Source organism: Diplotaxodon limnothrissa, linkage group LG17, assembly GCF_057381915.1.
Source record: "Diplotaxodon limnothrissa isolate DT_005_m linkage group LG17, D_limnothrissa_male_GT1.1, whole genome shotgun sequence".
NCBI classification, from domain to species: Eukaryota; Metazoa; Chordata; class Actinopteri; order Cichliformes; family Cichlidae; genus Diplotaxodon; species Diplotaxodon limnothrissa.
Window position 1 is genome coordinate 7,735,609 of NC_140612.1, and position 20,700 is coordinate 7,756,308.

The window sequence follows — 20,700 nt, forward strand, 5'->3', positions numbered from 1 at the left end:
TCATCATTAGGCCTCACACTTATAACTTTTGGGGACGGTTCTAACACAAATACACTCTGCTTTAACCTAAGTGAGGACAGTAAATGGCAAACTGAACTAAGGCCACTCATTAGATACTGATGAGAACATAACACTTACCTGAATGCAGTGTTCAAGATCACCGGTTTGGTTGCTGATCTCTAGAGTAGACTTATCCTGAAAACAGAGACATGACTTCACTTACAACTACCAAAACATCACCAACTACAGTCATCATTAGGTCTCACACTTGTAACTTTTGGGGACGTTTCTAACACAAATACACTCTGCTTTAACCTAAGCCTCCCCTAAATTGACCATGTGCTTCGTGTTGTGCGTGCCCGCGTCTGTGCATTTCATGGCGTCTGTGTAGAAATGACTAGTAAGACAAGGCTGCAAACTATTCTCACAGAACTCAAATGTGCACTTGAATCCAATAAGAAGGATCTCTCTCTCTCTCTCCCTCCAGCTCTGTTGATGTGCCACTGGGAGTGTAACGACTGCCCCTCCCCCTCACTGCTCAGAGCAAACACAAGGCTCATGTCCAGAGTGATGAGAACATATTATGTGCAGGACACTCCTGAAAAGCTGTGTGTGTTGAGACAACAACCAGAATAAAAAGACCGACAAGGTGGCTAGAGCCCTACTCCCCACCCCTCAACATTTTTATTTCTGGTTGTCGTCTCAATAAACAAACACAGAAGCAGCTCTTCAGTGGTGTCCTGTACAAAATGACAACAACAAGTCAGTAAGGACCCAGTACAGGCTTTAATGCAAGGACAGCGTGATGAGCCAATGCAGCGGCCCCACAGACCACACCCCACCATACCAGTATATTCACTGATATTAAATACTATTATCTTATCGAAATACAAAACATACTTTGTATTTCAACTCAAAAATAACAACACCATGTTCTGAAGAGGTTTAAGAAAAACTTGAAGAGGTTTAAAATCTAAGCTGTTTATGTGATATCTTTGGGCCAAAATCAATTATAGTTAGACTTATTTGACATCATGTGCAGCAATAGTGCAATGCAATAGTTTACCATCTTGCGCCAAGGCCAGTCGGCTTTCCCGTAGTCATAAGTTATTTCTTCTCCTGGGTCAATGTCACGTAAGGCAAACAGGCAAAGATGTGGCCTTCCTTCAACTTCAACTGTTTTCATCTTACAGCTAGGCCTTCGGTGGTCATCATTCACAAGCCTTCCTAATGACTTGTCTTCAACAGAAGCATCAATGCTTGAAGAAAAAAAAGTATCAACAGTGGAGTAAATCAACATACTGTGTGGCATGTTACATAAATAATAGATATTTGTAGTAGTGTATTAAGTATAGCATAGATCCAAAATACACTGTAACATGAAATATTGTCTTACCACCAAGAGGTTCCTTTCCATTTGAAATCAAATAAGAATACTTCCACCGTATCATTGAACTTGTTTTTTTCAAGATAAGGATCTGCTTTGCAAAGTTCTCCACGGTACTCAAGAACAAATTCCCCCTGTTTGAAAAACTGCGAGGCAATTACACCACGACCTTTAAAAGAAGAAAATATTGCTCTAGTTTAAAAAAAAATGTTTCCACCAATTGTAAGACATTTTAAAACTTATGAATAAAGTTACTCTTCTTTACACAGCCTATTAAAAAACTATAACATAAACGCTTGATAAATGCAAATGACATGAGCAAGGTTATCAGTACTGAATGTCTAATTTGCATACAGGAGCAAAGTGTTACTGTTTATGCGTGCTGTAATTATCAAAATGCACAAATGACACTATACCTTTGCATGGGCTGATGAATTGCTCTGTTAGACCAGTCTTGTCAGTTTTCAGTTTAATATAGTGTTCTGCATCGTGTTGAGGATTAACTCTTTTTCTTCTTCTACCTGATGTTTCCATCATAATATCAAATGCAAGATTTCTTTTCTGTAAAAAGAGATTTAAATACCTAATTATTCCCTGTGTTCACCAACTCCAAATTAAAATACAGTATGCCTTTTCTTAAATGCTTATAATAAAATATAAATATTTGATAAATTATTTAAAATATTTGTTAATTACTAAAGCACACTATCAACTCTCATGATTACATTAAAGATTACACTGAAATTTAACATTTGTACTTTTTCTTGGCTTTTTTCTGTTTTATTCGATTGACTCAGTAAAGAATGTCAGGAAAGCGGGGCAGAAAGAGAGGGGGGAAGACACTGGGCAAAGGACTCGAACTCAGGCTGGTGTCAAGAAAAAAAAAAAAAAAGAACTCAGGCTGGTGTCGAGGCCACCTCGAAAACAGCTAACAAATAAATGTCACCACGGGAATGCTGTTCACAAGACAGCAAAAATCAGCGATCTAGAGAAAATTGTCTTGTTATCATTCCCCCGTACATTTTAGTACGTACTCTGATTTCAATGTTAGCTCATTTGAGTTTTATCAAGGGTACACCTAGCTAGCTAACCAATATCAACATTCATCTTGAAATAACTTTCTTACATTCAGACAGAAAATACTGACATTTCTTTTTGTCGTGTAATTTCCTTTTCAGCAGAAACCTAAAGGCATGGCAATAACAAACTAAATGTCTTAAGCTACTTTTCATACCTTTAAAGCTGCTCCATGCGCTGCTGCTCTCAGATGGCTACCTCCATGACTGCGATCCAAAGCTATTGTGACCCTCCCCCACCCGCCTCTTCTTTCGCGCCTCTCCTTCGCGCCTCTCCCTTTCGCGCGCCTCCCGCCCGCCTACCGGCAGGCCCTGCCCCATCCACATATCTAAAAAAAAAATCTGAGAAACCAACGTTTTTTGCAAAGCCTAATGGCAAGATTATGATTATGCACTTAAAGATGTTCAATCAGTCGTTTCAGTATTATTGTAATTATTAATTTAATTAATTATTATTTTAATCACTGTTTATCTTATGAAAACTTAAAAAAAACCAATATATTAATCTGCAAAAATTAAATCAATTTCTAAATGAAATTTCTCAGTTTCCTTGCTTTAAAGTATAGAGGAACTAATGTTTGGGGTTTTGTACACAGTGAATAAAATTGTCAAATGAGAAAAATACGAGCTGCCTTACTATTCCACTGTTAATTTAAGTATCACTTTTACCTTTTAAATGTTCTAGTATTATAATTTTTGTTTTGTTTTGCTGGATTTTATTTCACACTATTTTCTATGTTTAAAAACAGTCTAAAATATGTAAAGACTGAAATTAGGTAATAAACACTTTATCTTAGTCTCTCCAACAAGCTCTAGATCTTCCCCAGAGAGATCCCAGTCAGTGGAATATGCTCAGGGAGGCACCCAGTAGGCATGCTGGTCATTTTGATGTGGTGGAGCAGTGTCTCTCTTTCAAGCACCCCTCAGATGACAGAGCTCTGCACAGTACCATAGACCTAGAGGAGCTAACTCTAATCACAGCTGCTTCACACTCAGCTGCAAACCACTCTAGTACACACTGAAGGTCATGGCCTTAAGAAGCCTGAAGTACCATGTCATTTGCCAAAGATGAGACCCCAAGGTTCACAAACCAGACACCATTTAATCCATGAAAACCACCAACAGAATCAGTGACAAAGGTCAGCCCAGGCAGAGTTTAACCTTCTCTGGGAACAACTTCAGCTTTGTGTCAAGAATGCAAACACAGCTCTCGCTTTGGGAATACAAAACAAATCAGGTTACCAGAGGGCTCATAATTGGTTTATTTCTCTCAATCCAATTGAAAGTTTTCTATCCTCTGTGATTAGAATTATTGTCTTGCCTGAAAATCCACACTTGTCTTTTCTTCAGATTCTTTTGAACAACTGTCCAGGTAGACTTCTCCATTCATTTTTCCTACAATTAAATAAAGTCTACCACTACCTTATGGTGTAAGACAGCCCCCTCCATAGTGTCTTAATGTACAAACTTTTCTTTTTGCATAGTGTTTTTGAGGGTGATGTGGAGAACAAATCACTCCAAAAAATGCTGTGTACAATGATATCAAAAGAGTTCACCTTTGAACATGTGCATACAGGTCAATGCAGTAGATTGGTTACTTTTTTTTTTTATGGGAAAAACTGCTATTTGCATGTCTTGATGCATGCTCGATCATCCAGATAAGTAAATCCCAAAAGGTTGATTAAGTTCTTCTGGACGTAGCATTTTCAATGGGAGAAACATTTTATCACTCATATCCTCCCTGGTGAATTTGATGTGTTAATCCACTGAGTTAATGTGATCCATTACTTGTGGTACATCCTGAGATTTGATTTTCAGCTAGGTGTCATCCACATACCTGAACCAATGACTTGGTGGTGTTCCAGGATAGGATAACAAAGATCTCTTTTCCACTTCTTCCATGTACAAGTTATGAACTACCTATTCTTCAGTGACTGGAACCCAAGTGAAGTAAGAGGTGTAACATTGTACAAGACCATTGTTTCATCTGCCTCCATAATGGCATCTCTCACTTTCTCGACAAGTTGTTCTGGATGTGTTCAGAGCTGCCTACCAACGGGTTGAGCATCGAAGCCAGAAAATTTGAGATGGCCATGTTGATCATACAGAAAATTGGTCTTAAATGTACGCCCTGTTCATATAAACAGTAAGCCATAGAATCAAGAATTACTTACCCCGAAGGGGTCTAGGCATGTGAGAGAGGGGACCAGTAACAAATGAGTCCGGAATCAGAATGAAAAAGGAAAACAAACAGTTGTTCTGCATCAATAAAACTTTATTACAAAATGGTACAGGTTAACATTAACTTAAAGGGCCGGCAACGCCGTCTTACCAATAACGCCAAAGAAACAAAGAAAACGCTCGCAGCCACGAAAGGCAGGAGGACTACCAAACAAACACAATAAAAAAGGAGGCACTTCCCACACTTCCTACCCTACTCCCCACCACGGGGAGACACTCTCAGGGCCCACAAGCCCGTCTGCTCACTGGTCACTGGTCAGAAAGAGGCTGTCTGTCCAAAATCTAGCACAGAACCGCGTAGAGCCACCGAGGAAAAAGCCACCCTGCTCACAGCTCATCCCCAGTTTAAATAGCCTCAGAGGATGATTGCTGACTGGAGTCAGGTGGCAAACGAGGCTAATCAGCAGCAGCTGTGTCCTGGGGAGAGAGGAGAGTGAGAGAGACAGAGAGGGGTAGGAGTGGCAAGAGGGGTGGAGGCGGGGAGAGTGGGCAAACACCCCACCCACACACTCCCACAGCCTCACAGAACGTAACATTTACCTGGATGTTTGAGCATGCATCAAGACAGTAATCAACGTATTAACATTATCTGTGCAAAGATGAATACTTCTGAAGTAAAACAGTGAAAAATTACAGCACTTTAAAGGAATAGAAAGCCAGGTATTTGGCACATTTTGTTACCTTTTGTGAGTAGAAATTTCTTAGGTATTGAACAGAAATGATTTAACTTTATTTACATACCTAAAAAGGTTTCCCTCTAAATTCAGAGGGGCTGTAACTTCGGCTTCTATTGTCCGATTTGTGTTGATTGACATCTCTTTTTAATTGTTTGAGCTAATAAAATCACAGTAATATGGCCATGTTCACGTCAGTCCCACCAATCAGAAGTTGCAAGGCCAAAGAAAAATGCGTGACCTCGCCCTGGTCCAATCAAATGTCTGTAACTGGGCAGAAAATTATATATTTTTTAAAAATAGTAAACATCTCCAAGGCATTGTGGGAGAAGGAAACATTCTGTAGTCCCATATAGATGTTTAAACATTGGAAACAACAAGCAAAGTCCGATTATAACGTTACTGATTATTGATCGTAAAAATATTGTGGTCTGATTTTGCGGCTGGTTCGTTGATTTTTGGTCAGAGTGTGACGAAGCTTGCAGTTCTGGAATCTGTAAGAGCTTTCTTTTCAAAACCATGTATTGTTTTATTGGTTAGCTGAGGCTCCATGCTGATGAGGCTCCACTGTGTTTGTTTACTGACATTTCATGAAATGGTGTAACTGCTTTTGTGTTTGTGTTTGGTGGTTGTAGAAATGGTAGAAATGGATAATATGAGCGTTTAGCTGAGATTCACAGGTCTCTATGGATACCATGTATGCCAGGACTTAATATTAGTGAGCTTGTCTTGCAGACGATTGAACGGGATCTAACTCCTTTTTGTCCCCAGTACCAGGTACCTTTATGCATGTTGAACTTTTTTAATCCCTGGCTCTAATGCTGCTACTCTATCAGATCATGGCAGAAGAGACAACTCTCTACAATTTACATTGGCTTCTCCTGTGATTAAATGACAGATTAAAACAGATATGTATGGGAACATATGAGTAAATTAGTGTTGTTAAAGAAAGAACAATTCTTATTTTTTTATTTTATATTTCACTTGCTGGCACAACTGCTGTAAGAAGACTCTTCAGAGATGTGCTATCAGGAAGCGGCAGTCTTTATACTTAAAATGGCAGCACAGAAGGATTTGAAAGAGAGGACTTGTAAGTGTGCATCCTTGTAATCTTAACATAGATTAGCATTATAGTGGCTCTTTTTATCAATACAGATATAAAGAGCCACATATTCATCTTGACTCAAGTATTTGTGATCAAGGAAAAAAGATTTCAGAATATGTTAGGAGATATTGGATGGTAATGATTTCTATTGATATACTGATCTTTGTTGAAATTGCAGATTTCCAGTTGCATATGATTGATTTGATTTGTGGATTTGATTGATTCAATTCAATGTTATTTATACAGCAACAATAGGGAAGGCAAGTTTATTTATATAGTACAATTAAACAACAAGGTGATTCAAAGTGCTTTAAAGAGAAATTAAAAAACAAAAACAGCATGATTTAAAATTGGTTAAAAAACAGTAGATAAAATCAGAACACTAGATAAAATCAGTAGTTAAAATATAAGTTTTGAAATTTAAGCTTAAAAGTGTGGATTTGGTGCTTTATTCAAATGGAGCTGAGAATAGGTGAGTCTTCAACCTGGATTTAAATAAACTGAGTGTTTCAGCTGATCTGAGGCTTTCTGGGAGTTTGTTCCAGATATATGGAGCATAAAAGCTGAATGCAGCTTCTCTGTGTCTGGTTCTGACTCTGGGAACTGATAAAAAAACGGATCCAGATGACCTGAGGCATCTGGAAGGTTCATACATTCAGGTCCAGACCAAAAAGGCTAGGCAGCGCCTGTATCACCTACGACAACTGAGGAAGTTCAGGGTCTCTCCAAAGATCCTCAGGATTTTCTATACAGGCGCTGTGGAGAGCATCCTCACACAGAACATGACATCGTGGTTCGGGAACAGCTGTGTGAAGGACCAAAAAGCTCTCCAGAGAGTGATCCGTACAGCAGAACGCTGCTGCAGGATTGCTCTCCCCCCGCTTCAGGACACCTACACCAGGAGATGCCGGACTAGAGCAGCGCAGATACTGAAGGACCCGTCCCATCCTGGCAACAAACTGTTCCAACTTCTGCAATCTGGTAGAAGGTTCCGCATCATCCGGGCAAGGACAGAGAGACTCAAGAGGAGCTTCTATCCCCAAGCCATCCGTGCCCTAAACACACACACCCGCCCTCTCACATCATCTATAATTGACTGAGACAGGACTCTCTTCCAGACACTCTAAACCAAGGCACAATGTACATTCCAAATTCCTTTAATTTTAAATATATTTATATTGTCTATCCTGTAAAATAGTCAGATGTCTATTCATATTAATGTACAGAATTCACCTGCTTGCTGCTACTACTGCACATTCACCCAGTGTGTGTGTGTGTGTGTGTGTGTGTGTGTGTGTGTGTATATATATATATATATATATATATATATATATATATATATATATATATATATATATATATATATATATATATATATATATATATATATATATATATATATATATATATATATATATATATATATATATATATATATCCAGCGTAGTCTAACCACTACGCTGGATAGCGTAGTGGTTAGACTACACGCCTTTGGAACAGAGGATCGCAAGTTCGATTCCTGCCTGGGGCGTCTGTATCCAGTAAGGGTCCTAAGGCTAGACCCCCTATGCTAAGCAAGCCTACCGCAGACATGAGCGAGACAGATAAATATGAAGGCATGCCGGCTCGGACGTCGCCCGGATCAACAAGGTCCGCGTCAGGTGTTGAGGAACCAGGGCACCCTGACGAAAAGTGGGCTACTGGAACAAGAAGGCATCGGTGGGCAAGAGACGAAAACAGGGCGTTGTTGGAATGCTACTATGCAAGTAACCCCGGCGGAAGGGGCTACATGAATAGGATGAGGGACCTATGGATTCTTCGATACCCAACATCCACAATGACGGCGAAACAACTAGTAGCTCAGTGTTCCAACATTCGAAAGAAGGGACTGCTCTCACAGCTAGAGATTGACGAGGTACAACACAAATGCTACGGCAAGGAGGAGTCAGGACGCCAGGTCAGGGGGGAGATATCATCACCCCCACCCGAGATAGGGTACATAGCCCCAAGTGCGATAGGAGAAGGATCGTTGAGTGCGAGAGGAACTGACCTGAAAAATAGGATCATGGCCAAGCTTGAAACCTGGATCCCGCGTAGCCGGTTACCAAGATTACGTGAAGTTCCCTCAGAAGGTCTGCTAGATGATGTTAATGCAGCACTACGGGCAATACCTACAACCACGATTACCGACACTAACAAGCTGATCTACAATACGGCAGCAGTGATCAGTGAGATGCTTGGCTACAAGTTGAACAGCGACAAGGGGCAGTACCCTCCATGGAGAAGGAGGCTAGAGGGCAAGATCAAAGTAGCACGGAGGGAGGTTAGCCAACTAACGGAGTTGCAGAAAGGTGCGACAAATAAGGTGCCTAAGAAATACAGCAAGCTGTCCATACCTGAGGCCTTGGAAACTGCCAAGCAAAGACTCACAGCCTTGGCCAGCCGCTTGAGGAGGTACACCAGAGAGATAGAAGGCAGGAGAATAAACCAGCTGTTCTCCACAGAACCAGCAAAGGTGTACTCTCAGTGGCAAGGGAACAATAAGAGAACAGCACCACCAAGGCATATGGGAGAAGGATGCAACCCATAACGGCAATGCTCAGTGGCTAGAGGATCTGAGGGCTGACCACAGCGACCTCCCTGAACAGGGTCCAGTAACCATCACAGTGGCAGATATCCAAGAAAGGGTCTCCAGTATGAAGAGTTGGACAGCACCAGGGCCCGACATGGTTCACGCCTACTGGCTGAAGAAGCTGACTGCACTCCACGAGCGTCTGGCAGCACAAATGAACCAGCTGCTAGTTAACGAGAGACACCCGGAATGGCTAACTGAAGGCCGGACGGTCCTGATCCCCAAGGACCCCAAGAAGGGACCGGTCCCCTCCAACTACCGACCAATAACCTGCCTCAGTACTACATGGAAGCTCCTGTCAGGCATCATATCGGCTAAGATGAACAGGCACATGGGTCAATACATGAGCGGGACACAGAAAGGAATTGGCAAGAATACCAGAGGCGCAAAACACCAGCTACTGGTAGACAGAACAATCAGCCGAGACTGCAAGACCAGACTGACCAACCTGTGCACTGCCTGGATTGATTACAAGAAGGCCTATGACTCAATGCCCCACAGCTGGATACTGGAATGCCTAGAATTGTACAAGATCAATGGGACCCTAAGAGCCTTCATCAGGAACTCAATGGGGATGTGGCGTACAACACTAGAGGCCAACTCCAAGCCCATAGCACAAGTCACCATCAAGTGCGGGATCTACCAAGGAGATGCTCTGTCCCCACTGCTGTTCTGCATAGGCCTGAACCCCCTCAGTGAGATCATTAACAAGACTGGCTACGGATACCGACTACGGAACGGAGCAGTTGTCAGCCACCTCCTGTACATGGATGACATCAAGCTGTATGCCAAGAGTGAACGAGACATCGATTCACTGATCCACACTACCAGGCTATACAGCAATGACATTGGAATGTCGTTCGGACTGGAGAAGTGTAGTCGGATGGTAACAAAGAGAGGGAAGGTAGTCAGAACTGAGGGGATTGAACTACCAGAAGGCAACATTGCAGACATAGAGGACAGTTACAAGTACTTGGGGATCCCACAGGCGAATGGGAACCATGAAGAGGCCGCTAGAAAAGCTGCAACCACCAAGTACCTGCAGAGGGTCAGGCAAGTCCTGAGGAGTCAGCTGAATGGTAAGAACAAGATCCGGGCCATCAACACGTACGCCCTGCCCGTGATCAGGTACCCTGCTGGGGTAATAGGCTGGCCAAAGGAGGAGATAGAAGCCACTGACATAAAGACAAGAAAGCTCCTTACCATGCATGGAGGGTTTCACCCCAAATCCAGCACCCTGAGGCTGTACGCTAAGCGGAAGGAAGGGGGCCGGGGACTGGTGAGTGTCAGCACCACAGTCCAGGATGAGACAACGAACATCCAAGAATACATTAGGAAGATGACCCCAACTGACCGAGTGCTCAGTGAATACCTCAGGCAGCAGAAACCCAAGAAAGAGGAGGGAGACGAGGAACCATCATGGAAGGACAAGCCCCTGCACGGTATGTACCACCGGCAGATAGAGGAGGTGGCTGATATCCAGAAATCCTACCAGTGGCTGGACAAAGCTGGACTGAAAGACAGCACAGAGGCACTAATCATGGCAGCACAAGAACAAGCTCTGAGCACAAGATCCATAGAGGCTGGGGTCTATCACACCAGGCAAGACCCCAGGTGCAGGCTGTGTAAAGATGCCCCAGAGACAATCCAGCACATAACAGCAGGGTGCAAGATGCTAGCAGGCAAGGCATACATGGAACGCCATAACCAAGTGGCCGGCATAGTGTACAGGAACATCTGTGCCGAGTATAACCTGGAAGTCCCGAGGTCAAAATGGGAGATGCCCCCAAGGGTGGTGGAGAATGACCGAGCTAAGATCCTGTGGGACTTCCAGATACAGACGGACAAAATGGTGGTGGCTAACCAACCGGACATAGTGGTGGTAGACAAACAGAAGAAGATGGCCGTAGTGATCGATGTAGCGGTTCCGAATGACAGCAATATCAGGAAGAAGGAACACGAGAAGCTGGAGAAATACCAAGGGCTCAGAGAAGAGCTCGAGAGGATGTGGAGGGTGAAGGTAACGGTGGTCCCCGTGGTAATCGGAGCACTAGGTGCGGTGACTCCCAAGCTAGGCGAGTGGCTCCAGCAGATCCCAGGAACAACATCGGAGATCTCTGTCCAGAAGAGCGCAGTCCTGGGAACAGCTAAGATACTGCGCAGGACCCTCAAGCTCCCAGGCCTCTGGTAGAGGACCCGAGCTTGAAGGATAAACCGCCCGCAGGGGCGTGCTGGGTGTTTTTTTTTTTTTTTTTAATGTTCTTCCTCTACACCCCCCCCCCCCCCCCCAAATATTTGCACATGTCGAGGAGCGTGTCAGGCTACATTTCACTGTGTGTTATACTTGTATAACTATGCATGTGACAAATAAAGAACCTTGAACCTTGAATACTGGGTCAGGAGGTCAATAGACTAATAGACTCCAATTTGTTCACGTGAATGGAGAGTCGTCTTCACACACTGAGGTTAAATATGGAGTTCTATGGGGTTCAGTGCTAGGACCAATTCTGTTTACATTATACATGCTTCCCTTAGGCAGCATCATCAGAAGACATTGTTTTGATATATCCAGTTATGTTACATTTGAGTTTAGCATTAAAGCTGTTTTGAGTCCAAGTTTTGCCTCAGTGTCTGCACCTTGGGTCCTTTTCCAGCCTGCACAAAGCCATTTCATAACAGTCTCAGAATGACGCTGAAAAACGAGTTCATGCATTTATTACTTCCAGGCTGGATGACTGTAATTCATTATTATCAGGAAGTCCTAAAAACTCCCTGAAAAGCCTTCAGCTAATCCAAAATGCTGCAGCAAGAATACTGACAGGGACTAGAAAGAGAGCAGATTTCTCCTGCTTTGGCTTCCCTTCATGGACTTCCTGTTAAATCCAGAGTTCAAAATCCTGCTCCTCACACACAAGTTCTTAAATAATCAGGCCTTATCTTAATGACCTTATAATACTAGATCACCCCATTAGCGCAATTTGCTCTCACACTGCAGACTTGTTGTTCCTAGAGTATTTAAAAGTAGAATGGGAGGGAGAGCCTTCAGTTTTCAGGCCCCTCTTCTGTGGAACCAGCTTCCAGTTTGGATTTGGGAGACAGACACTATCTCTACTTTCAAGATTAGGCTTCAAACTTTCCTTTTTGCTAAAGCATATAGTTAGGGCTGGATCAGGTGACCCTGAATCCTCTCTTAGTTATGCTGCAATAGACGTAGGGCGCTGGGGGATTCCAATGATGCATTGACTATTTCTTCTTCAGTCACTGTCTTCACTCACTATGTGCTAATAGGTGTGTGAATCATACTTTAATTTCTGGCTCTCTTCCACAACATGTCTTTATCCTGTCTTCCTTCTCTCAATGCGTCACAGAAGATGGCCCCACCCCTGGAAAGTGGATGAGCAACTGTCATTTTGCAGTCGGGTCACTTTTTGTGGAGAAATAAATAAAACAATATAATAGGAAAATAAGGATGCTAAGTATATTGATTTCATGACAACTAAACTTTGTGGTGCCCGAATTTATGCACCTGCTTGATTTTTGTTTAAACAATTATTGCACACTTTTTGTAAATCCAGTAAACTTCTTTTCACTTCTGAAATATCACTGTCTCCTATATGATATACACTCAACAAAAATATAAACGCAACACCTTTGTTACTGCTCCCATTCCCCATGGGATGGACGTAGAGACCTAAAATTCATCCCAGATACACAATATAACCATCCCTCCCAAACAGTGGTCACAAATCAGTCCAAATGTGTGGTAGTGGGCACATCTGCTATATTGAGATAATCCATCCCACCTCACAGGTGTGCCACATCAGGATGCTGATCTGACATCATGAGTAGTGCACAGGTGTACCTCAGACTGCCCACAACAAAAGGCCACCCTGGAATGTGCAGTTTTGTCTCACAGCAAAATGCCACAGATGCCACAAGCAATGAGGGAGTGTGCAATTGGCATGCTGACAGCAGGAATGTCAACCAGATCTGTCGCCCGTGCATTGAATGTTCATTTCTCAACCATAAGCCGTCTCCACAATAAAGCTGACTTTGAATTTAACTTGAGTCAAGCTCTGGACATATCTCTAAGGCCCAGTCAACCATGCTACAGAAGCTAATCTTTCCCGCTTGTATCCAGGATATAATTTTTTTTCTGTCATGATCCATATGTAATGACCATTGTCTTACAGTTTTTGATCAGCTCTTAAAGAGACTTCGGTGAGAATTAAGTTTTATGCCATATGATTGTGACTTTTTATGCTTTTTAGGCAGTATTTTACATACTGCCTAAAAGGTATTAACATTGAAATTTAGCTCAGCTGTTTCACCAAATTTTGGATCCCTGCACCATTCAACAGAAATTCAAGAAACATCTTAAATATGTTGCAATACAAGTATCAAGAATTTAGAGTAATTTATGTCAAGCTGCAGTTCAGAAAGCAAATATGAACCTAAAGTGCTCCATTACTTCATGCATCTGCTTCACATCATGCCAAATAATTCTTTAAAAAATATTAAAACTATTTATATCATAATTACGTGAAATATGACTCTTTTGTATTTTCTAGTGTCTTCTTTACCCTTTTGAAAATATAATCTACTAAATAGTCGACTGATTTCTATTATTTAGTCAAGAGAACAAATGTTTGTTTATATAAAACCATTCATACAAAAGAATGTTGAATAAGATTTTCAACAAAGATCAGTATATTAAAAGAAATCTTACACTATAATAATATAAGGGTTAGGGAGAGGTAATACACACACAAAAAAATCCAAGAAATGTCACTTTTGGGGACAGTGGAAATTCTTGCAATTTCACACACTTCCACTAGGGGCAACATAGAGTTATACACAGATTGCGAAAATTTTTGGGGGCAATGTCATACACATACACAAAAAATCTAAAAAATGTCACTTTTGGGGTCAGGTGAGATTTTTGGATTAAAATATGTTTTAGAACATGCTGAACGTTGTTAGAGGTAAATCTAATTGGGGACGGTGGTTTTGGTCCCCAAAGGGAGAGGTGTCCCCAATTGACTGGTGTGTGAGCTGATAGAAGTCCCCAATTTTGACACAAGCAAACTCACACACACACACACACACACACACACACACACACACACACACACACACACGCACACACACACGCACACTCACATTCACACTCAGACAGAAACACACATACTTGCATGTAGTTAGACAGAGAGACACATGTACACATCCAGCTGGGAGGACATCCATGAACACAGAGATGGAAAAGACAAATACTGAGAGCTGCACAAGCGGTTAATCAGAAATCCACAAATACAATCACAAAAAACACACACACAAATGCACACACGTGCTATGCCATATCCCCGCTCCCCTGTCTGCCCGCATGGCTAATCTGTGCAACTTATTGTCCGGGAGATAATAGAAACTGTCATCCATGAGGCAGAGGGAGGAGGGAGACAGTGGCAGAGGGGCGGCTGTGTGTTCACTGCATTTTTAAACAGAGACAGACTTCATCGCAACAACTTTATGAGGCCAGATGTGGCATATTAAAAGCAAGCTTCCCAAAGCAGAAACACCTTACCACTGCAACAAATGATGCCACGGCGGGAAAGTAGGAAGCAGCAAAAACGCTGATGGAGGTAAAATGAAATGGACCAAGAGAGACCAGGGTGAAAGACGGTGCAAGAGGGAAAGCATGGGGAAGGATATGAGGGGATAAACTGAAGCAAATTGAAAGGGCTGAAAAGCATGATTCTTTACAATTAAGTTTTAATGCGATGGCTGTGAAACACTTCAATTGTTAATCCTGTGAAATTATTCTCACGCAGGAGCACCATAAACCTGCTTCTCAGTGGCAGAAACAATGGAAGACAGGATGATAATTAGAGGAGAAGAAATAAGGGAGCTGAGCAAGAGCAGGCAGTAACGTAGAATAATCAAAAGAGAGTTACTAGTGAAATGTAAGCACACAGATCCAGCAGTGTGTCACTATGTTTCCAAGTGTGTGATCTGAAAATAAAAGAGCAGATTAGTTGGTCTTTGGTTGGAAAGAGGCAATCAGATTAGCAGCCTGGGTCTTGTTGTGTTCCTGCCATCTGTGCCAGATGCTGCTGTTGAGTCAAAACCTTAGCCAAAGTATGCACAGGGTACCTTTTGGGGTCAGACATTAGCAGAGTGCCAGTAGGGGCAGCAAAGCATACAGCCTGCCTAAAGAAATAATGGCTAACTTAAGCTCATAAACATGCTTTTTCTTGCTGTCATACTTATACAGGTTGTTTTGTCTGTCCAAAGAAAGCAGGTCCAGGGTTTTAAAGATGTTTCTGGGATTTTAATTCGTGAAGCCTTTGAAGACTTGTTGTTGTTGTGAACCCTCTTTATTTGCACTTCTTCACTGAGTCTTCTCTTCATTGAAGATATAGATAATGCTATGACTAACTGCTGGAGAGAAAAAGGATTTCTTTGCATCTTCCATGGATGTCTAGGTCTTTATGACAAGGTGTGCGTTTCATTTTGTCGCGTATGTGCTCATTCAGACACTCCAAATGTTTCCACTGTCTCTCTGATGTTTTGTTTTTGCAGTATATCTTTGTCATTTACATTAACAGGTCCTTTGACTGCCTCATATGGTTTAACAGCTGCAGTTTCAAATCTGGAATTGACTCCACAATCAGATTCATTGTATTTGTCTGCAATAATTCATAAACAGTCACTAAGTGGGGCACTCCCGTTCATAAAAGCATCTTTTGACTGAACTGTCCTCAGTGTGGAAACATGGCTGTAATTCCTCACCAGTTAGCAATGAAATTAAGGTGGAACATTTAAAAAATATCGTCATTGTTTCATTTTAAATGTACTGTGCAGGCACACAGAGTACTAGCACAACTACATAATGATTTGATGTTAAAGAATTCAGTTTGAAAAGATACTTCAGGAAATCTGTACCTAAAATTTTGCCAAAATTTCAGACAAAACAGTTTTCCAGAGAGAGCGAGGGAGGTTAGACATTGAGGTCAGCTGTGCTACTTCATTTTCATAAGTACAGGTGTCACTCCAGGCACCCCAAATATTTTATTCATTTTAAGTGACAGGTGGAGAGAGGAGATTTTTGCACTCAGACACCTGGATGCCCTACTAACTCCGAATGGTAGCTAATAGAGTCCGACATGAGCTCCATTTAGCAGAGGAGAGGGAAATAGTTGAAGAGAGAGAGAGGGAAAATGAGAGCGGTAGCTTGCAGGTGTGGAGTGAGGCTGGATTGCCACCACAGTGCTGTGAAAGTCGACTGCTCGAGGGATTCTAGCAGGTCAAACAGAGAAAATTAATATGTTCTTTAGTAGTGTGGATAGTGTTGAAAAATCTGGATTTTCTACCTCTTTCCACCATGAAAGTAGACGGACTGCTTTTAGGTGGATGAATATAAAAGGTTTAAATTTCCCACATGCATTAATGTGTCAATTTGTGACAGACTGGCTAATTGTTTGAGGCTTCTTCCCACTTTCTGGCCCTTACTGGAATCAGCGCCAATCCCCAGGGGACCACAGAAAGCTTTAGCTGTGTAATGATTGTTTTATCTTAGCAATGCGCCTCTGGAATTTTATATAATAAAATAAAGGCCTTAGAGACACCAGGTGCATTAGTAACAAAAAGATCAATGGAAAAATCCTGTTTGTGTTCCTGGATCAGTTTTGCGTGGCCTCTTCTCTCTTTATTTAAGAGTGTGAGAATTTTGAGATAAACTAATGAGAAGCTAAGACAGCGCCCACTCCAGCAAGGGGAGTAATCACAAAACCCAAAGAAGGGAAAGCAGGAAAGTCATAATGTTACTGTTTCCTGCCAAATTGATATCTAGCCATGGAAAGTCTCAGCATGTTGTGGTTTTCAAGGTGGCGGTCAACAATCCTGACTAATGTTATGCCAAGGACACTTGTTTTTAAATCAAAGTCTTCTCGAGGCCAAGAGCTGATTTAAAACACACATTTCAAACACAGGTTGAATCCTCAATGAAGAGCAACAGCAACGCCGGAACAACTCTTAGGCCAAATAGTGCCAACTCTTTTTGCTGGCTCATCCATCAAACTCCGAGTGAAATGTCACTCCACAAATGTCTCCATAGACTAGAAAAGTCCCCTATCTCCTTTCCTTCCCCCCATTACACAGTCAAGTCCATTTTACCCGATCATTCCTGCTAACCTTTAGAAAAACTTGTCTTTTTCTTTTCTCTGTGAGCCCGACAACATGGACAAAGAGCAAGTATCTCCAGTGTCCATGTATCATATATATTTTAGCACATAGAAAAGAAAGGAGAAAAAAGATGTTTGGAGGTTTTAACACCCTTTAGGACACACAAAACCCCTTCTTTCAAGCTTATTTCATTTTGTTTTATTTTAGGTGGCCATAGGCAATACTATTTATCTCTAAACATTCCTTTTTGCTAAAGCATATAGTGCTGGATCAGGAGACTGAATCCTCTCTTAGTTATGCTGCAATAGGTGTAGACTGCCGGGGGGATTCCCATGATGCATTGAGTGTTTCTTCTTCATTCACCTTTCTCACTCACTATGTGTTAACAGACCACTCTGCATTGAATCATACTTGTTATGAATCTCTGTCTCTCTTCCACAGCATGTCTTTATCCTGTTTTCCTTCTCTCACCCCATCAGGTCACAGCAGATGGCCCCGCCCCTCCCTGAGCCTGGTTCTGCCGGAGGTTTCTTCCTATTAAAAGGGAGTTTTTCCTTCCCACTGTCGCCAAAGTGCTTGCTCATAGGGGGCCATATGATTGTTGGGGTTTTCTCTGTATGTATTATTGTAGGGTCTACCTTACAATATAAAGCGCCTTGAGGCGACTGTTGTTGTGATTTGGTGCTGTATAAATGATACTGAATTAATCACTAACTCATACCTATGCTAGAAGTGAAGTGGTCTTTGATATCAAAGGCATGGCAGGTCCACATCCTGATGGGAGTGCTGGTTAGACAACAAAAGAAGTGAAGTGAAAGAGCATGGAATTCATTTCTCAAATGAGTTTTCAAAGTAAATATATCAAATGCAAAGCATCTGCACTGAGTGAACTCAATGCCCTAAAAGAAAACGCCAAAAACACAAAACGTCTCATTGCTTTTGGCTCAGTTTGAGACAACATGTTTTGACCATAAAGGTCTGCACATAATCGTTGATCACAGCGCATTATTTTCTGTTCTGGACAATAAAATTTAATAGAAGTCATAAAAGCACACCCTGAGGACACTGATGTAAACCCTTTCTAAAGAATCTGCTTATTTAGCTCAGAATTGCATTCAATTTTATTCAATTCAGTCGACCAAATTTCTGTCTTTGACTTATACAACTCCTGGTGTACACTGTACACTCTTTATGTGAATGAAGAATAAATGTTACTTAGCACAGTTAAAAAAAACCTCACTACTCAGTTTTCCTGAACAAGCTGGCAGGAGCCAGAAACACATTTTGGGTGGGCGGGTTGGGGAGTTCTGCCATGACTCAAAGCTGTAATTTCTTTACTACACCCGTACTGTATAATCAACAGAGTACATCCAAATGACCTGTGTATGTGAATTCACTGTAGTGTCTGTCTATATACTCTCGCAGTCCTACTATACCTGGTGGTTAGAAAAACATCTTTGATTATAAGCACTTAAATTTTCTGGCAAGTGCTGTTTTTGCAGAAAGATGATTTATTGTCCTAAAACCACAGGGTCATTTTAAAATTTGTTTCAGTTGCTTTGTTGTTATTGAAATTAAAAACAGGTGCACTAGAGGGGCAACAATGAGACAACCCCCAAAACAGGAATTGTTTTACAGGTGGAGGTCACTGAGATTTTGTCCCTAATGATTGTTTCTGGCTGTTTTTTCACAAGTTTTGCATTTGGCTAGGGTCACTGTCTCTGTTGGGAGGATGAGGCAATATCTGAACCCTGCTGAGGTTGCACACGTAGTCCGACTCCCAACATAGTCTCAAGAGCATGGAGGAGATTCCAGGAGACAGACAGTTACTCTAGGAGAGCTGGAACAGGCTTCAGAAGATCCTTAACCCCTTAGCAGGAGCGGTATTTGGACCTTTGTTCAAGGAGGAACAAAATGAGCACTACTAGTGTGACAAAATGACCTCCAGCAGGTCACTGGTGTGAAAAAAAAAAGTTTTAGGAGGCCCTGTGCAGAATTGTCAGGTCTACCACTGACGCCCTGTACTATTCAAACACTACTCTGTTCCAGTTGATTCCTCCTGTACAACAATACCTGTCCCCGTGTGGCGAGAGCATGCATGCAGTTACTGCAGGAAGGGTATTAATACCACTGACTGGGATGTTTCGATCCATCCAACATTGCCAGGTTGCACTGCAGACTATCCAAGAGGTTGGCGATACCCTGGTCACACCAGCATTGTCAGGCATGCATACAAGCATGTGAGGGCCAAAAAACCCACAAAAACCAAAAAAGAATCACCTGGGATGCCATTAAACCATGTGGCATCCTTTGATTCCTAACACATTACGCAGTTCACGTCAGTATAGACATCCAGCATGATCTGATGTGTTTCTAAGTGTTCCTTTATTTACTTTTTGGAGCTGCACATTAATCCTCAGTAAAGTTTTCTAATCCTAGAGTCAAGATGTTTTAAGACATTTACTTTTGAATGAGTGAATGTGAGTGCGAATGGTTGCCTGTCTCTGTGTGTTAGCCCTGCGACAGACCGGCGACCTGTCCAGGGAGTACTCCGCCTCTCGCCCTATGACAGCTGGGATAAGCTCCAGCGCCCCCCGCGATCCTGAAAAGGATAAGCGGAAGCGAATGGATGGATGGATGAAACTAGTGTTAGGAAAAGTTGCAAAGAAGAGTGAGAGTAATAAATTTGATTAATACATTATGCTGCAACCTACAGTAGCTTTCACAGCCTGCACAAGTTGTCAGCCCATACAGAAAGACAAAGAAACGAAGAAACAAATACAAATGAAAACAGTATTCACACTAAAGGGTTGGACAGTTTTTATAAATTTAATATATCAATATATAGAGATATTTATCAACAGCTTGATTTCATAGAAACGTGAGTGAGACCATTTTGGCATACAGTACAGATATTCAATGTAAGTACAGAAGTTGCTAAGTTGTCAACACTCCCCCCCCCTCAACAACCCGCCCCAGTTAACCACCCAGCCCCCCACCCCCTCCCTCCCTCAAACAGACACAGAAGACAGAAAAACAGAGTAGAAGTGTACAGGAGCACAAAACAAGGCACCAATAAATTAAAATGATTCCTCCTCCTTCCCCCCCATCCCCACTTTAAAAAACCCCAAAATAACCCCCCCCCCCAAAAAAAAAAAAAACAAACTAACAAAAGACGAATTAAATTTAAACAGAATTAAATACAGTGGAAACTCTAAAAATCCGCATTGCTGTTAAAAAGCAGGAAAGTAAAACAGAAACGAACAAATGGAAGTGAAAGTAATACAGGAACACTTTGGCAGATTATTAAATTTTAGTTACAATCAAGTAGTAAAGAAATCCAGTGCTCGTGTGTACAAATAAATTCATATATCGTCTACACTCCTTTTACCCCAGAAGTTTAT